General features: G+C 51.3%; 1 long non-coding RNA gene across 1 annotated transcript in view; it reads left to right on the plus strand.

The window, feature by feature from the left end:
- Positions 1–9,413: 9,413 nt before the first annotated feature.
- The window catches only part of LOC111095823, a 184,113-nt gene continuing 177,806 nt past the window's right edge, over positions 9,414–15,720 (plus strand). The window contains exon 1 of the long non-coding RNA XR_005359244.1: positions 9,414–9,843. This is a non-coding gene — a long non-coding RNA (uncharacterized LOC111095823). The remainder of the gene's footprint in view (positions 9,844–15,720) is intronic.

A 15,720-nucleotide genomic window follows, 5' to 3' on the forward strand; every position in this document is an offset into this window, starting at 1 on the left:
GTATTTTTAGACGAGGAAATGGATGTTTAACAAAATGTAAGTTTGTCCAAGGTCATAGGGCTGGTGGGTAAGCAGTGGGCCTGGATTTGGATCTAGGCCTTTCTGTGTGGCTCCAAAATCCATTTCATTGCCACAATTCCATCCTGCCTCTGCTGAATGAACATAAATCATAGCCCTTGCTCCGTAAAGAATAAGAAAGTTTAGCACACAAGTAAATATACTAATGGCAGAATGTGACAAACACAGAAAGGACTCAGAAGAAACAAGTGCTTTTGAACACCTACTATGCTTCAAGCCTGATCCTGAGCATGTTACACAGGCTGTCTCATTTAATTCCCATGACAACCCTAAGTGATGCTTTTCCTGGCCCCTCTCCACAGATGAGGAACCATCCTGGGCAGCACTGCGTGATGTACTTCAGTGTGAGTCTTCCTATCACCCGTGAGGTATGTGCTCACCTAGTTTGAGAGGCTAAGAATTACGGGCACACACTGAAGTCCATCCCGGATTCCTTCACAACCCCCCCCTCCACCCGCCTGTCACTTATAAGATGAAGGCCAATCTCCCTTCTCTGCACACAGCCCTCCAGGACCTGCCCCAACTCTCTCTAGTCTTATTGCTCACTAGCCCCTGCTTTGAATCTCTTGCTCCAGCAACACTGAACCAATTGTGGCTCTGCAGGGCTGGAATGGGGGTGAGGCAGTGACATCCTTAGGGCACAGAATTTAAGGAAGCATTACTCTCAATCATATCAATGGGCAATTGCAGGATGCCAAGTGTGGTGTCTCACCCTAGTCTCTGCCTTGCCACATGGCTGCACTTCAACACACTTGGGGGTTTGTTTCTTCTCTCAGGAGTATCCTCTTTTCCCTCTCTCCCCAACCTCAATTTGGCTTATGTTCATCCTTAGTAGTCAGCTAAGATACCGCCTATTCCAGGAAGCCTTCCCTGACCACCTCCCACCCCTCAGGCTAGGACAGATGGCCCTTGTTGGCACTCCCACTGGGTCGATTCATTTCTCATTGCACTTCCACCAAAGAGAATAGTTATCTGTTCCTGTGTCTATTTTTCCCCGCTAGATTGTGATTGTCTTGAGGGCAGTCTGAGTTTTTATGTGTTCCCATCACCTGGGACAGTGTCTGCTGTGTAGTAGGTAGTTATTAAATGTTTATTGAGCTAATGAACTGTTATGAGTTATGTGCTCAAAAATCTGTATGATGAAGCCCTAACACCCAGTGCCTCAGACTATGAATATATTTGGAGACAAGGCCTTTAAACGTGTAACGAAGGTAAAATGAGTCACTAGGATGGGCCTTGGTCTAATACGACTGGTGTCCTTTCAAGAAGAGAAGATTGGGAGGGAAGTCCATGTGAAGATGCAGGGAGCAGGGGGCCACATACAAGCCAGGGAGAGAGGCCTTGAAGAAACCAACTTTGATGACACCTTGACTCAGCCCCCTGGGCGTTCATGCAGTTGTTACTCAATAAATGCGTCTGATGTTTGTGTTGTTCAGGAGTCAGGATAATTCTTACTTGTTCACTGGGGTAGCCTGTCAGCCTTGTTGGATGAAAGTTGAGCCAGGCTGTGAGAGGTGGCACCCTGCTAGTCTTAGGGAGCCTGACTCTGAGTCTGCTTGGACCCTCACCTCATGGACACCCAAAGTGTCCAGAAGTGGAGCAGCAGTGGCCTCAGACCCCAAACTCAACACCACCCCCTGGCCTGGCTGCACAGATGGACCTGTCGCCGTGTGAAACTGTCATGTTTTGGAATGTTACAGATCACTCATCATTTATGGATTCAGAAATAATTACTGGGAGCCTATCATGTGCCAAGCAGTGCCCAAAGCCCTGAGACCACTGTGGTGAAGGAGATAGACCAAGATGCCTCCTCTCCTGAAGCTCACTTTCTAGTGCAATCAAGAGCTTTCCCAGAATCAGCCTTCTGATACCGCACATGGCTCATGTTTTCATGTTTCGTAGTTTGCAAAGCACACTGATGCTCATCATAGCTTGATCATCTTCAGAGCCTGGTGCAGAATGATCACATTTTACAGATTTTCACACCGATACTTCTTCTCATCTTTATATCTCTGACATCAGGGTGGGTCTTACAGTTGATGGCATGTCATAGTTTAATTGACAGTGTTGACTTTCTCTTAGCGGTACATAAGTCAATGGTATCTTAGATTTAGCAAAATATAGACTTATCCCTCTTTTGCAGAGAGTGAGGCTAAAGTTCAGAGTTGGTGGCTTTTCAAGGTCACATGGCTATGTTGTCTCTGCAGGCTGGAAGAGCCTTGGAAAAGTATGGCTATGTGGAAAGCCACAGTACCCCTGGGCGGAGCATCAGCCCTGATCTCTGGGGATTTGATTTCCAAGCACATCACAGCTTGTTGCTCTCATTTTTTACAGGGAAAGGAAGCTTTGCCCAGTCTCAGGATGCGCTTCAAAGGGAGCCTGTCCCCTCCTAGTTCCACCCCACCAGGGGAGCAGCAGGAGTGTGGCTAAGGCCAGAGTTAAGCACGTCTGGGATCAAAAGAGCCCCCATCCCTCCAGAGCACCCAGGGGGCTTGACTGAGCTCTTTCTCTGGTCTGCTGAGTGATCAGTTGACAAAATACATCTGGGTAAGGAGGAGGCCTCTGTGATCACCTGTCATCTCCCCTAAACACCCCTGATGCATTTTCTCTCTTCATTACCCACGAGGTGTCAACCCTTGTGTGGTGATCTACAGTCTGACACACCCGCTTCACTGTGGCTGGAAGGCAGTCATGCAGCAGGGGGAGCCGGGAGAAGCAGGGAAGGCATCCTCTGTGGAGACCAGGAGAAAAGGAAGAGGAGGGTAGGGAGGAGATGGCTGTTGGAGGGGAAAGTGGGAACTGGCAGTTGATGTTGCTTTGTCTTTATCCCACAGCTAATCCCAAAGCCGAGCCCTAGACCCAAAGCCAGGTGTGGGGTGGCATGTAAGCATGGTTCTGCTTCTCTGGCACCTCGTCCTACACACACACACACACACACACACACGCGCACACACACACACACACACACACACACACACACACGGTCAAGGCCTGGGTCAATCCCTTCCTACCTAGAACTCTCCACCTGGTAAGCAGCCGCAATGAGAGGTTTCCTACTCTCTCCTTGGATTTTCCATAGATGATGTGAGACCCCATGGGGCCACTTCTTTTATATACATTCCTCCACCTCCACCCTCTATATATCCTTTCATTGGTTCTAGAGTTCTTCCAGAAGAATTCCCAATATCTCCCCTTGTGATCTAGCCCTGGTTCCCAGATGTGATTAGCTCTTACTCATTGTCCTAAATATTCTATTCTAGTAGAATGTCTTTTTTTTTTCTTTCCTGACTGGACCAGAAGAATGCCATAAACCCCCCACCTCTGTATCTTTTCTCACTCTACTGATGCTCTCCCCTCTCTTTTTCTCCTTTAACACTCAACTGAAGTCCCACCTGTTCTGGGAAGACCATGCCTGGACCCTGCCTAGGACCCCGCCTAGGACCCCAGCCTCTAGCAGGTCCTGTCCATAGCTGCCCTGCTGGTCCTTCATTTAAGGGGAGACATATCCTGTGTCTGGAGCCAGAGCAAATCTGTGAGCCGGAGGGCTGCTCCAAAAGGCCTTGTGTGAGGACCCTGGCCTCCTCTTTGCTGGTCCCACATCGATGTCATGTGCCAGTTCTGATGACTTTGGTTACATGCCTGAGTTCTTGTTCTGGCAGTGGGCTTAAGCCTTGTGCTCTGTGCCCACCAGTCTCCATTCCAGGTTTCAGTTGAATCCCAGTCCTTAAATGGGAGCCTTCCAAAGGTCATGCCCTCTACATCTTGGAACTCACCCTGGAAGGATACTGGAGACAGCTGTGTCCTATGGTACCTGCTTGTTCACCAGACTGAGCATCAGGAGCCTTCATCTTCGGAACATCAGTTTCCACAGCATCTTGGCACCCCTGGGGGCAGGTAAGTGCTGGCTCCCAGTCCCTTCCTGCCTTCCCCATCCTGCTCTCAGGGACCTGCACTTGTCTGCTGCGTTCTAACAGCTCAGAGGCCTCCTGACTGCTGTGGTCCATAGTGCTTCCTCCATGCCACTCTCTTGCTTCTTAAGCGAGATGAGTACAGGAAGCCAAGTTACCTTTGACATATGTTCTAATCCCTGGACTTCCACACATTACCTGGGATCAGAGAGCCTCAGATCTGTGAGCTCCCTGCCTCCCACACAACGGGTACAAAGAACACTTGTCTGCAATGCAAATGCTGACATCCTGGGAAGTCCTTGCTGAGATTTCACCTCAACTTCTCCTGTTGTGGTGATTCAGGCCACTGTCTACCTTCAGCTCCTACCTGTCCTTCCCTTTCCTGGGGGTCCTTCTTCCCTTCACTCTAATCATCCCTAGTGACGTGTCAATGAGTTGGATGTAGAATTCTGTGGGGGCAGGGACAGCGCTCGGTTCAAGTATGAATCCCATCTTCCGGCATGGAACCTGTCATACAGTAGGTAACCAGGAAACAGCTGACCAGAGTTGTGAAGCTGAGCTCAAGAATCATGTCTGGAGCCCCTAATGTGTGCAAAGCATGTACCTAAGTAGTTTAAGTTCCAGGAAGAAAACAGAACCGGACAGGGTATCTGAGCTTCAGGAAACTGAGGGTGTCTTTGCCCCAATGTTTGGGCAAGGGTGTCTGTCCCAGGGCTGGGCAAAGACATGGATTCTTTCCCATTAACTGCAAGTGAGTGTCACGTTGGTTGAAGATTCATTCTGGACCAGGGGTTCTCAACTGGCAGATAGAGATGGTAGTCTTAGATGAAGATGAGGGTCACCCCGAGCACATAAATGCCATTCTTAGAAAACACGCATCCCCTGCTCCTGCCCCGGTGAAGTGCAAGCTCTCTTCAATATGGTGACTAGTAGGACAGGTCAGAGAAAGGCCAGGAGCCATGAGCCATGAGGGATTCCAACCCATGTTGGTCCCAGGAGGCCTGAGCGCCCAGTTCTTCCTTTTCCTTCGGGTGAGGAGTAAGGGTTCTGATGAGGGGAAGACAGCCTGCCGGTGGCTGTGTAGGTGGCAGCAGGCAGTCTTGTCAGCCATTACCCTGCCGGAGTAATCCTCGAACCTGTGCGCCTCTCCATTTGATCTGCCGGAGACCGCAGGAGATAGTCAAATGCTTTTGGCTAATATCATATGCACGCATAATTAGATGGCAGCAATTGCCATCTGGGTTCCTAGCACTTGTTCCAACATCCAGGCCCTGGGCAAGGAGCTGGTGGGAGTGAGGAAGGGAGGCCTCCCCCAACCCTGCTCATCCTCTGTCAGCCTCCCAGAGAGCAGATTGGAAGCCTGGAGCCTGGGAGCGCAGCCCCGTGGAAGGCCGACGATGCTCAATGAAGAGTGACAACAGGCAGGTGGCAGAGGGAATCGAACTGTGGTAGTGTTTCTGGCAGCTCATGGGTTGGCATGGCATTGCAGGCTGGGTGGGTTGCCATGAGCATGGGGGATGAGGCTCGTGGGCAGCCCTTGTTTCAGAGAGTTAGCCAAGAGTGGGTCTGAGGGTTCTCAGAGCAGTGACGAGGCTGTCGTGATGCCATCTGCCCCGCCCCTGGCACCGGGTCCCTCCACCTTCCGACTATTGGAGCTCCCTGCGGGTGCCAATGACACAGGCATATGCTTGGCCAGGCCTGGCTGACATTTTCCTGAGGCTGGTGCTTAGATTTCCTCGGTGGGAAGGGGAGGTGGGGATGAGGGCAGTCAACAGAGCCTGGGGGATGGCCTTCTGAAGCAGAGGAGGCCAAAGAGCATGGACAGGCGTGCAACCCCAGGCCTCACACACTTCATTATTTCCTATCCTCTGACTTGGGGAGGGTCCCAGCAGCGGTGGGTTTGGCATGATTCCTTGTAACATGTGCTACCTGCTGGGCCACATTTTCATCAACCATTCGATTCAGGTGGATGTCCAGCAGCTTCTGCCCGGAGGTGCCGAGGCATTGTGTGGTGGAAGGATTATTCATGGGCTTTGGGGTAGGCAGGACTGGGCTACAACCCAGCTCTGCCTTTCCCAACCGAATGACCCAGGTTAAATTACGGAGCCAGTCTGCGTCTCCTTCAGCAAAATGCTGCTGTGAGGTCGGAGGGGGTGCCTGGCACATGGGAGATACTCAGAAAATGTGAGCTTCATCTTTCCTTTCCTTCCATGTAGGGTTGAACCTACACTTTCTCTTCTCTCCTTGTTGGCAAAGGGGTAAAGTGGAAAAAAGAAAAGTCATGGAGCGCCTGGGTGGCTCAGTGGTTGAGCATCTGTCTTTGGCTCAGGGCACGATCCTGGGGTCCTAGGAACAAGTCCCACGTCGGGTTCCCTGAAGGGAGCCTGCTTCTCCCTCTGCCTGTGTCTCTATGTCTCTCTCTGTGTGTCTTTCATGAATAAATAAATAAAATATTAAAAGGAAAAAGAAAAAAGAAGTCATTCCTTAGAGGGTCTCTTGGCTCAGCTGTTTGGCATCAGGAGACTGTGTGTGGTCCATTTTGGCCAAAGAAGCTCCCTGTATTCCAAATGCCCTGTTCTCTGCTATTTGCCCCAAGACAGAACCTTATGCCATCCCAAAGCTCTGTGGATGCTTGTCTGCCAGGACACCCAGCCCTGGGCCATTGTTTGTGTTGTATTTGTGTCCTCCATCTCTTGCATAATTCCTGGCAAATGGTAAGATTTTGTGAAATGTTTGTTGAGTGACTGCCGGTTGCCTGACAGAGTTGATTTCACTACGGCTCCCTACTGGGTTGTCAGGAGCAGATGGGAGGAGACCAAGATGAACGTGGAAGATCTCCAGAGTCTAACATATCATAGAGGAGAACGTGGTTTTTGGATTCCATTGGCCAGGGTAGCAATCTTGGCTCGGCCATGCAGTAGTTGAGTGATTTGGGGGAAGTTACTTAACCACCCTGAACCTCTGTTTCCTCATCATTCAGATGGGTATAATACCTCACAGGGTTATTATGAGGATTGAAAAAAGCACGCAAAAACTTGCCATAGAGTAGGTGCTCAGGAAAATGGTGGCTGTGATAATTACACCGTAACATCTGAGCTGAGACCTCTTGACATTTAGAAATCCATTAAATTTGACTGGAATTTCAATTCTGTGACATGAACTTGGGATTTCTTGAGTTTTTGCTTATTTTTTTTCCTGTGTCTGATGCTCCACTCCCTAGGGCATATCTGTATTTTCTCCCTCATTCGGTTCTGTATGCCTTTTAGTCCCTTCCAGAATTTGCTGAGTTTTGTAGCCTTGTTGAAGATTAGGGGAGGCAAGATTTGAAGAGAGGGCAGTAGGTGAGACAGAACTTGTGGCGATCTGGCCAGCTCTTTCTCTTGTTTCCTTTTTTTCCTCTTCCCTCTTCAGAGTATCAAACACATCCTAAACTTTGCTTCATGTAGAACAGTTCTGTTCACTTCCAGACCTCTTGGGGGCCTCTTCTTCTTTGATAGAAATTTGTAAGATGTTCTTCTGGAGGAAAATTCTGGAGAATGAAGAGCTTACTGTTTGGTTACCTCTTGATTATCACTCACTCAGAAGTGTGGCTGGCTGCTGGTGAAGGCCACTAGATACTCCATTCATAGAGTCTAAGAAGACTCAGGATGACCCTAGGCTTTACTTGGGTTGGTGTCAACGGCTACACTGAGCTGGGGTGGGGAACAGCAGTAGGGGGGGTCAGGAGTTGTTAGTACAGGAAATCAGGTAGGGGTTGTAGATACGGATGGTTCATCTGGTTAGTGTCGGGACTCTGCCAGCAGATAATGAGTCCTAGAGAAGTGCTTCCAGACCCCTGCATGGGGCAGGGGGTTGGCGAGAGCTAGCCAGGAACATTAGGACTCCAGCCAAGCAGGGTGGGCTTTATTGCCGTAGAGAACAGGAGTGATGATGGGTAGGAAACCACACTGAAGACTGAGTCTTAATCCTTTGTGTTAAATATATGTTTCTTGACCCTGTGTGAGGTCATGGGGCTGCATTCCTATATGCTCAGGCTACTGAGGCTTGCAAGGTCAGGTGGGTAGATGTGCTCCCTCCTGGAGATATTTGCTGGATGGTCCCTGCCTTAATTGTCCAGGCAAGAGATGGGTTCTGGGATAGAACTCAGAAGGCAGGTCCCAGATAGGTTGGAGGGTAAATCCTATCCCACTTACTTGGATATGCGCCTCCAGGATCCTGGATGTGCAGGGGAAAGATGGCCTCCAGCGAGGGTCCAAGCCAGGAGTCCATCCTGGAGGTGAGAAACCCTATGAAACCTCCAAACTGAACATGAACCAGATGATTTGGTTTTGTATTCTTCTGTTTTTTTTTTTTTCCCTTTTGTTTCTCCGGAGCTTTTGATTAAAGTTTTATTTAACCATTTCAGCTTGATCTTAGCTATACTGTAGAGAGCAAAGAAAATGTTCATGCCTCCACTTGGGATTGCAAGATAGAGTGGGGAGCATCCTGAACACCAGGACTTTATCATTCCCAAAGGTCTAGGTGATCCAGGGCACCATGAGATCCAGCTTCCTTCATCCCCAAGGGTTCTCTCCATTGTACACCGTGGAGGAGCAGAACTTTAGTTTGCTAAGGCAAGTGGTCATTTCTTGGTTGTTGGCAGTGGCAGGGCTGTGACTGACAGTGTATAGGCTTCTTGAACATAATATTTATTAAGTTGGTAGCAGCTCAACCCACTTGTTTGTGGACTGAGGCCCCAGAAGTTCTCTGTGTCCTGGTGAGGGTCATCTTCACAACCTGGGGGAGGGGGCTTTGCCGGGCAGGGCTGAGGTCATTGGGGGCACGGACTCCACCTCCCATCTTCTCCCTGGCTCCCAAATTGAGTTCCCAGCCTGAACTGGAAGGCTGCCCTCCTCTGAGTTACAGGTCTGTGCTCCCTGCCTGCACCGAGGGGCCTCAGAAAGGTCCCTCTCTTATCTCCCTGCCAGCACCAGGCCCCAGAGGCCCACGCCAGCCCCCGCTAGAGCTGGCCTCGAGTGTCAGGGGGCCGAGGTGGCAACCTCCTTGCACGGAGCTTTTCCAGAGAATTCATCACAAGTCCACATTCAATTAGGGAGAGCGCGCTGGATGAGACAATGGTCCAAACTCCTTGTTAAGTAACAGCCCTAATTGATGACAGGGATGGTGCAGTGGCTTGGAAGCCAGCTCAGATTGTGTTTTTAAAATTTTCCTTTCTCCCGGGCTGCCTGCCAGAGCTCCATGGCACGGTTCTTGAGGAGAACAAAGGAGGCTTTGAAAATCTTTCTCCCCCTCCTTCAAATGCTTATCTGAAAGGACATCTTTTTCCCCTTAGTCGCTGCAATCATAAAAGCACAGGTGATAAACTGCTTCTTTGTAATCATCAATTGTGAAGGTTTCCTCCCCCCAAAAGCAGGAATCTTGGCGGCAGCAAGGTAGAGAGGACCATCTTGGCGCCCACACTGATGTCTATCGAGCCTCCAGAAAGGAAAGGGAGGGGGAAATGAACTTTGTTCAGTGACAACTTTTATCTCCGGGTCTCGGGCTGCTGAAATGTCAAGCCGGGGCTAGATGGGCTCTCCTGACAGCATTGCTGCACGGAGGCTGCCTCCCAGCCCCAGGGGATGCAGGGCTGCGGTGGGTGGTGGTGGTGGTGGGGGGTGTTGACTATAAGTCAACCGAATACATCTTGAATTCTCGAAGCTGGAGTTCGGGACTTGTTGCGTCTCTTCTGGAGAGGAAGGCTGCAGAGTGGAGCCATCGGATCCCCTGCTTGCAATGACCTTGAGAAACTGTCCCCGAAAGGACAGTGCCTAAGCCCATTTGAGAGGAGAATCTGTCTGGTTTTTCAACTCCCCAGGTGGGTAAGTGGAGAGTGAAGGGTAGGTAGGCCTGGGGTTTGGATTGGATTCAGGATCCTGGGTTCCCAGGTCAGCTCCTGCCCTGGTTCCTCCTCTTAGTTCACAGTCTGTCTGCTGACCCCCGGTCTCTGGCCCATGATGCACAGGCCAACTGGGGGCCATGTGGAGGGGAGCCCATGGCTTGGATCATTTACAGGTAAGAGCCCACGAGATCAGCTTAATTCAGTAACATTTCAGTTTTTTCAAGCTAGCAGAGATCATAGGTGGCTCTCTTACCTTTTAAAAATTCACAGAGTAGGGCAGCCCAGGTGGCTCAGTGGTTTAGCGCCAACTTCGGCCCAGGGCATGATCCTGGAAACCTGGGTTTGAGTCCCTGCATGGAGGCCTGCTTCTCCCTCTGCCTGTGTCTCTGCCTCTCTCTCTCTCTCTCTCTCTCTCTCTGTCTCGCATGAATAAATAAGTAAAATCTTTACAAAAAAAAAATTCACAGAGTACCTACTGTATCGTAGACACTGGTCTAAGTGCATTATGCTTATTAACACGTTTTATCCTCATGACAGTCATGGGAAACAGAGGAGGAAAGTGAGGTACAGAGAAGTTAGGTGCTTTGCCTCATGTCACATAGTAATTGGAAGAATCAAAATTCAAACTCAGGAACACTGAGTCAAATGCTTGTACTCTTTTACTACTTTATTCTTCTAAAGTATTTTCACATTAACTCCATAAAGTAGGTATCATCCATCCCCCTTTTCTCAAGGAGGATATCATGGTTCAGAGAGGTTAAATAAATTGCTCAAAGTCACATACCAAGTGCTGATCTTCCATACTGAACTGATTTGAATAAAAATAGAACCAGTTGGGACACCTGGGTGGCTCAGTAGGTGAGCGTCTGCCTTTGGCTCAGGCTGGGATCCTGGGGTCCTGGGATCCAGTTCCACAAAGGGATTCCCCCCAGGGAGCCTGCTTCTCCCTCTGCTTGTGTCTCTGCCTCTCTCTGTGTCTCTCATGAATCAATAAATAAAATCTTAAAAAAAAAAAAAAGTAGAACCAGTCAGGACTTCCCTTAGACAAGGTGTGGCCTTGTATTTTCTGACTGATCCCAGGACACCAGCGTTTCCTTGTTTAGAACCTGATTTGATCTTATAACCGATGTTTAATAGTTACAGTGATCAGTAAGCTCCAGGAGGACAGGGTCACTGTCCGTGTTAACTGCCGACGCTTCTCCAGTACCCAGGATTCTGCTGGGCACACTGTAGCCTTGTAAATGCCTACCAAATTAATGAGTGGAAAATATCAACTGTGTGCCAGACAGCGGCCCGGTTCTCTGTCTTCCCTCCTCCAACATCTATTTTGCTAGGCAGGGTCCCCAGTCTCATGTGACTATCTGATCTCCACACCCCTATGGATGAAGCCATCAGATGAGGCCACAGTGGCCATCACTGTTGACACTCAGATAATTCAGATGATCTGTGAGAGAGCCGGGCCATGGAGTAGCCGTGGTGGGGATGACCATCATCCCCATTTGCTCAGGACGGTTCAGGTTTGCACCTGCTGTCCTGGTCAATTAATTCCACTCCCTTTCACTCTTGAAAGATCCCCAGTTTGGATGATAACAATCTACCTGGACCCTGGGCCAGTGGCTGCCCACAAAGAGGCTTCTGTTCTTCCCAGTGCTGACAGAAGTCTGAGGAAGAACAGAAGCAAAGCGAAGCTCGGGGTGTATGTGGGGGGATAGGAGCACATGGAAAATTCTAGCCATTATCCCTTTCATCTTCCCGGAAGCCCCACCTTCTCCCCTCTGCCTGGCCCTCCTGGGTGGGGATAATCACCTCCCTCTGCTGGAGAGCTGATGTCCTTAGTAAGAAGACTCTGCCATGGGCCTTGTCATCTGGGGTTCAGGTTCTCGGCCTGAATCTGAAGATGAGAGAAATGGAATTTGCAGCTTGTCATTTGTATTCTGTCCCAAGGGGAGACTCTAAAGGAGTAGGTGAGACTCTGGCCACAGAATCAGGTGCCTGGATGATCGGGAAGGTGGCATCTGACGCCTGCATTTTTAGAGCCTGCTCGGAGGTCAGGATTGAGGTTCATCATTCAGAAAATGTGCCCATCATTAGAGCCCGTGCACCTCCTCTCGCTAGCTATGGATCTAGAATTTTTTTTAAAAAAGATTTTATTTATTTATTTATGAGAGACACACACACACACAGAGGCAGATACATAGGCAGAGAGAGAGAGAGAAGCAGGCTCCATGCAGGGAACCCGACGTGGGACTCGATACCTGGATTCCATGATCAAGCCCTGGGCTGAAGGCAGCGCTAAACCACTGAGCCACCCAGGCATCCCTGGATCTAGAATTTGATCCTGCTACTTGGATGTGCAGACTGGGTGGGAAGAGTGGCTCTGTGGGGTGACTACAGGGCCCAGGAAGGGGGCAAGAATTTGCTAGCTGGAAGGTCTTCAGCAATAATTAATAAGCCAATCAATTCTCATACTCATTTATCAGGCATTTACCAGGCACACCAGGGGCCCAGCTCTGAGCTAAAGGGGTCCCTGTCAGAGAGAGCTCTGAGTGCACGAATGTCAGGGCCCGATGCCTCGTTATCCCCAGCCTCATCTCTGGCCTGTGCTCACCTGGGGGGCCTGCATCCTGGGGTTGGCGCTGACTGCACAGGAGGGCTAGCAGGAGAGCTGAGGGAGGGAAGAGGGGTGCCAAAGCCTGCCAAAGGAGACACGAGTGGGGGGTTAACTCTTCCTCTGGAAGCCCAGCGTTTCACGGCCTGGGGAGCCCCTCCAGAGGAACAGGCTGTATGTAGTCTGTGCTAGTCTCTTCCATCAAGTGGCCCAACTTCCCCTTCCCCTACTTACCTCTCTCCCAGACTACTGGTCTTCTGCAGGCTCAGCCAGCTCCCCTTTGCCCTCTGGAGGTCTCTTCTGGCATCTCAAGTCCCTAAGAGATCTGGGAAAGGCTGATTCAGTTTGCCCCAAGCGCCAGCAAGCGACACTCTTCTCTGCCTTTCTCTCTCTGCTCTACCATTTGATCACTTTCCTCTTTTGGCTTTCCCAGACTCCAGCCTCAGACCTAGAGGGTCCTGGGGAAGGGGCGTGAAGACCCAGTTCCAGGAATGTCTGGGCAAGGTCTGAGTTGGAAAGGAATGGGGAAAGCAGGGGGCATTACTGGTGGGGTGTCCGTGGGGGCTCTGAGGTGCTTAGGAACTGTGTGGAGTCTGTGGGGAGAGCTACCCTTGTGTCGGCCTGCTTCCTCTGGGCCCCAGATGTGGACAGAAATCTTGCGCCGAAGTTCCAGATGCGAGACCCAAGTGATATCTCCTTTGGATGCTGTCTGGCCCTGTTTCGTATGTGCAGTTGCCCATCTCACAGGACAGAGGGGCAGGGAGGTCACGGTGAGATGGTGACCTAGAGCAGGAGTGGGGTGGGTCTCAGAGACCCGAGTGCTAGGTCACAGCACGGAAAACTGCTGTGGGGCCTTGGTCAGAGCCTATGACTGTCCCTGCACTGGAGTTGTGTGGTGCTGTGACTTCTAGATCTAGGAGTGTGCTTTTGCCCCTCACCCTTTTCACTTGTGGGGGATCAAAGAAAGAAAAGTTGTTGGCAGATGCTCCTTGGGGAACCTGGGGAGTCTGGAGCACAGGGGCAGGTGGTTCCCGGATGGCCCTAGGGGGGCAGGGGCCTGGCTTTGGGTTGCTCAGGCAACTCCTAAATGCGGTGGAGAGTCCTGGAGGAGAGGTCACTCACTCTGATGTCTCTGGCTGCAGAGAGATTAACAGCTATTCTCTAAGCTAAAACGCTGGTGCTTCTTTTCAAAAGTACTAGAGGCTCATTTGCATGTCATTTGCATCTCATTTAAACACCAACTCATTTAATGCTCAGAAACCACTGAGATTTCTTCCTAGGCCTTGCTTCTTTCTCTCCCTAGGTTATTTCTTTCCCTCTCCCTCCCCTTCCTGCATCCTGCAGCGTCCAGCTGGACAGGCCCAGCAGACTGGGGCTCGGAATCACTGGGCCCAGTGGCCTGAGGAGCCCCACCGCGGGCTGGGGCAGGAGAGAAGCCGGTGAGGAGGTAGGGGCAGACAGATCTGCAGCCTGGGCAGCGGCAGCGGGAGGGGTGGGCCTGTCTTCTTCTCTGGGCTCCTGACCCTTCCCGAGCTCTCCAGAGCTTTCCCTCATCTGAGTCTCTCAGGCTGCCTGCCACAGCGGAGAGTGGGAGGGGAACGGCAGGTCCAGGAGTTAGCCAAGAATGGGTTTATGGTGCTCTGGGGAAGAAAAAGAATACAATTAAAGAATTGATAGTTTTGTTTTATTTTGCCACCCGCAGGCTCCAGGGGAAATCCCATGTGGGAGCTGGGGAGAGAGCTTCTTTTCCAGGGGACACTAAGCTCGCTGTCAGAGCCACTGGGCGAATCAACATTGTATTAGTGAAAGAAGGAAGCTTCCCCTGCCTCTCCCTGCCTCCTTCCTCAGCCTTGGCTGGGCTAGAACCTAGCCCCAGAGAAGACAAGGCTGTGCCCTTGATCCCCCTCCCAGTTCAAAGAGCAGCCCAACACCCAGGGCCTTGGAAATGGCAGCTGGCAAGAGCTGGGCATGGAGGCTGAGTGGCCAGAAGGCCAGTTAGAAGGCAGCTGGGACTGGGACCCACCTCTCCTGATCCCACCTATGAGGCTTTAGGAAACCTCCACATCTCTAAGAACTTACAGACCTGTTTCCAAGTCTGGCTTGCCAGCCCTGCCCCCTCCCAGCCCCAACCTTGCTTCTCCGAAGTGGGACAGGAGCTCATGGAAGGGACATGATGTTGTGACCCGGCTGACCCTCCCGCAAGCCAGAGCGGGCACCAGCTGTCCCGTGGAGAGTGACTCCCCTGCCGTACTTCAGACACCACCTTGATACCTGTAGCAGGGTCTGGTGTCTCCTCTGGAGCCAGGTGTGGCTCCCCTGTCCTCCCTGTGGCCTCCACCCAGGTCTTGGCTCTCCCTGACAGCCTGGCCCTCCTGGAATGTGCATTGTTCATCAGGCACTGTGTGATGCATGAGCTCTATCTCCTGGACATGGGCAGCAAAGTTCAGCCTCTCTCTCTCTCTCTCTCCTCTCTCTCTACACACACACACACAGGAGTTGAGCCAGATCCTTTAGAGCTCCTATGGGACTGGTGGATTGACTCAGTTTCCACCGAGAAGCAGGGATGCGAGGACATAAGGCTCTTGTAGCTCTGTCCATTCCCACGGGGAGCCAAACCTCCAACGTCGTGGCTGGCTTGGTTTCTGGGCCTGTTCAGCAAGAGGGAGGCTGGGGCCAGGAAGGAGGCTGGCGCGGCCCCAGACTTGCAGCAGTGGAGACGCCTCCTCTGGGCTCCCTGCACTGCGGTACCTGCGTGAGCCGTGTGAGCAGCTGTCGGGCAGAGCTCATTATGGGGGATAATGTGAGCCGAGTGACATGGAATATCTGTTCTCTCCCCACTATTACACTTGTCGCTCGCTCTCTTCCTCTGGCAGGTGAGCTAAGGGGTTTGATTGCCTGTGTGTCGGATCTCTCCATAACAACCAGGCAAACGAGACAATCGGCTGCTCAGAGCACCTTGGCTGGAAGCCGCTTCCCGGCAACCCCGGAGCGGGAAGGGGCCAGGTCCTGGTGGACCGCTCTGGTGGAATGGTCCCCTGCCCCTCCCTGTTGAGGTGGCATGACAGAAAGGACACTTTCCTTTATCCCAGAGAACAAGGAGGATGCCATTACACTCAGGCAGGCTCGTTGCTGAGATGGAACAGACATTGGAAATGACTTAAAATGCTTTAGAGAGCTTGGTGGCAAAGGCCCCTGCCTCTTCCTCAAGAGGTGTTTGTGTCCAGCTGAGGGGCCTCAGGTGGGGG

This window comes from Canis lupus, chromosome 5 (genome assembly GCF_011100685.1).
Source record: "Canis lupus familiaris isolate Mischka breed German Shepherd chromosome 5, alternate assembly UU_Cfam_GSD_1.0, whole genome shotgun sequence".
Classification (NCBI taxonomy): Eukaryota; Metazoa; Chordata; class Mammalia; order Carnivora; family Canidae; genus Canis; species Canis lupus.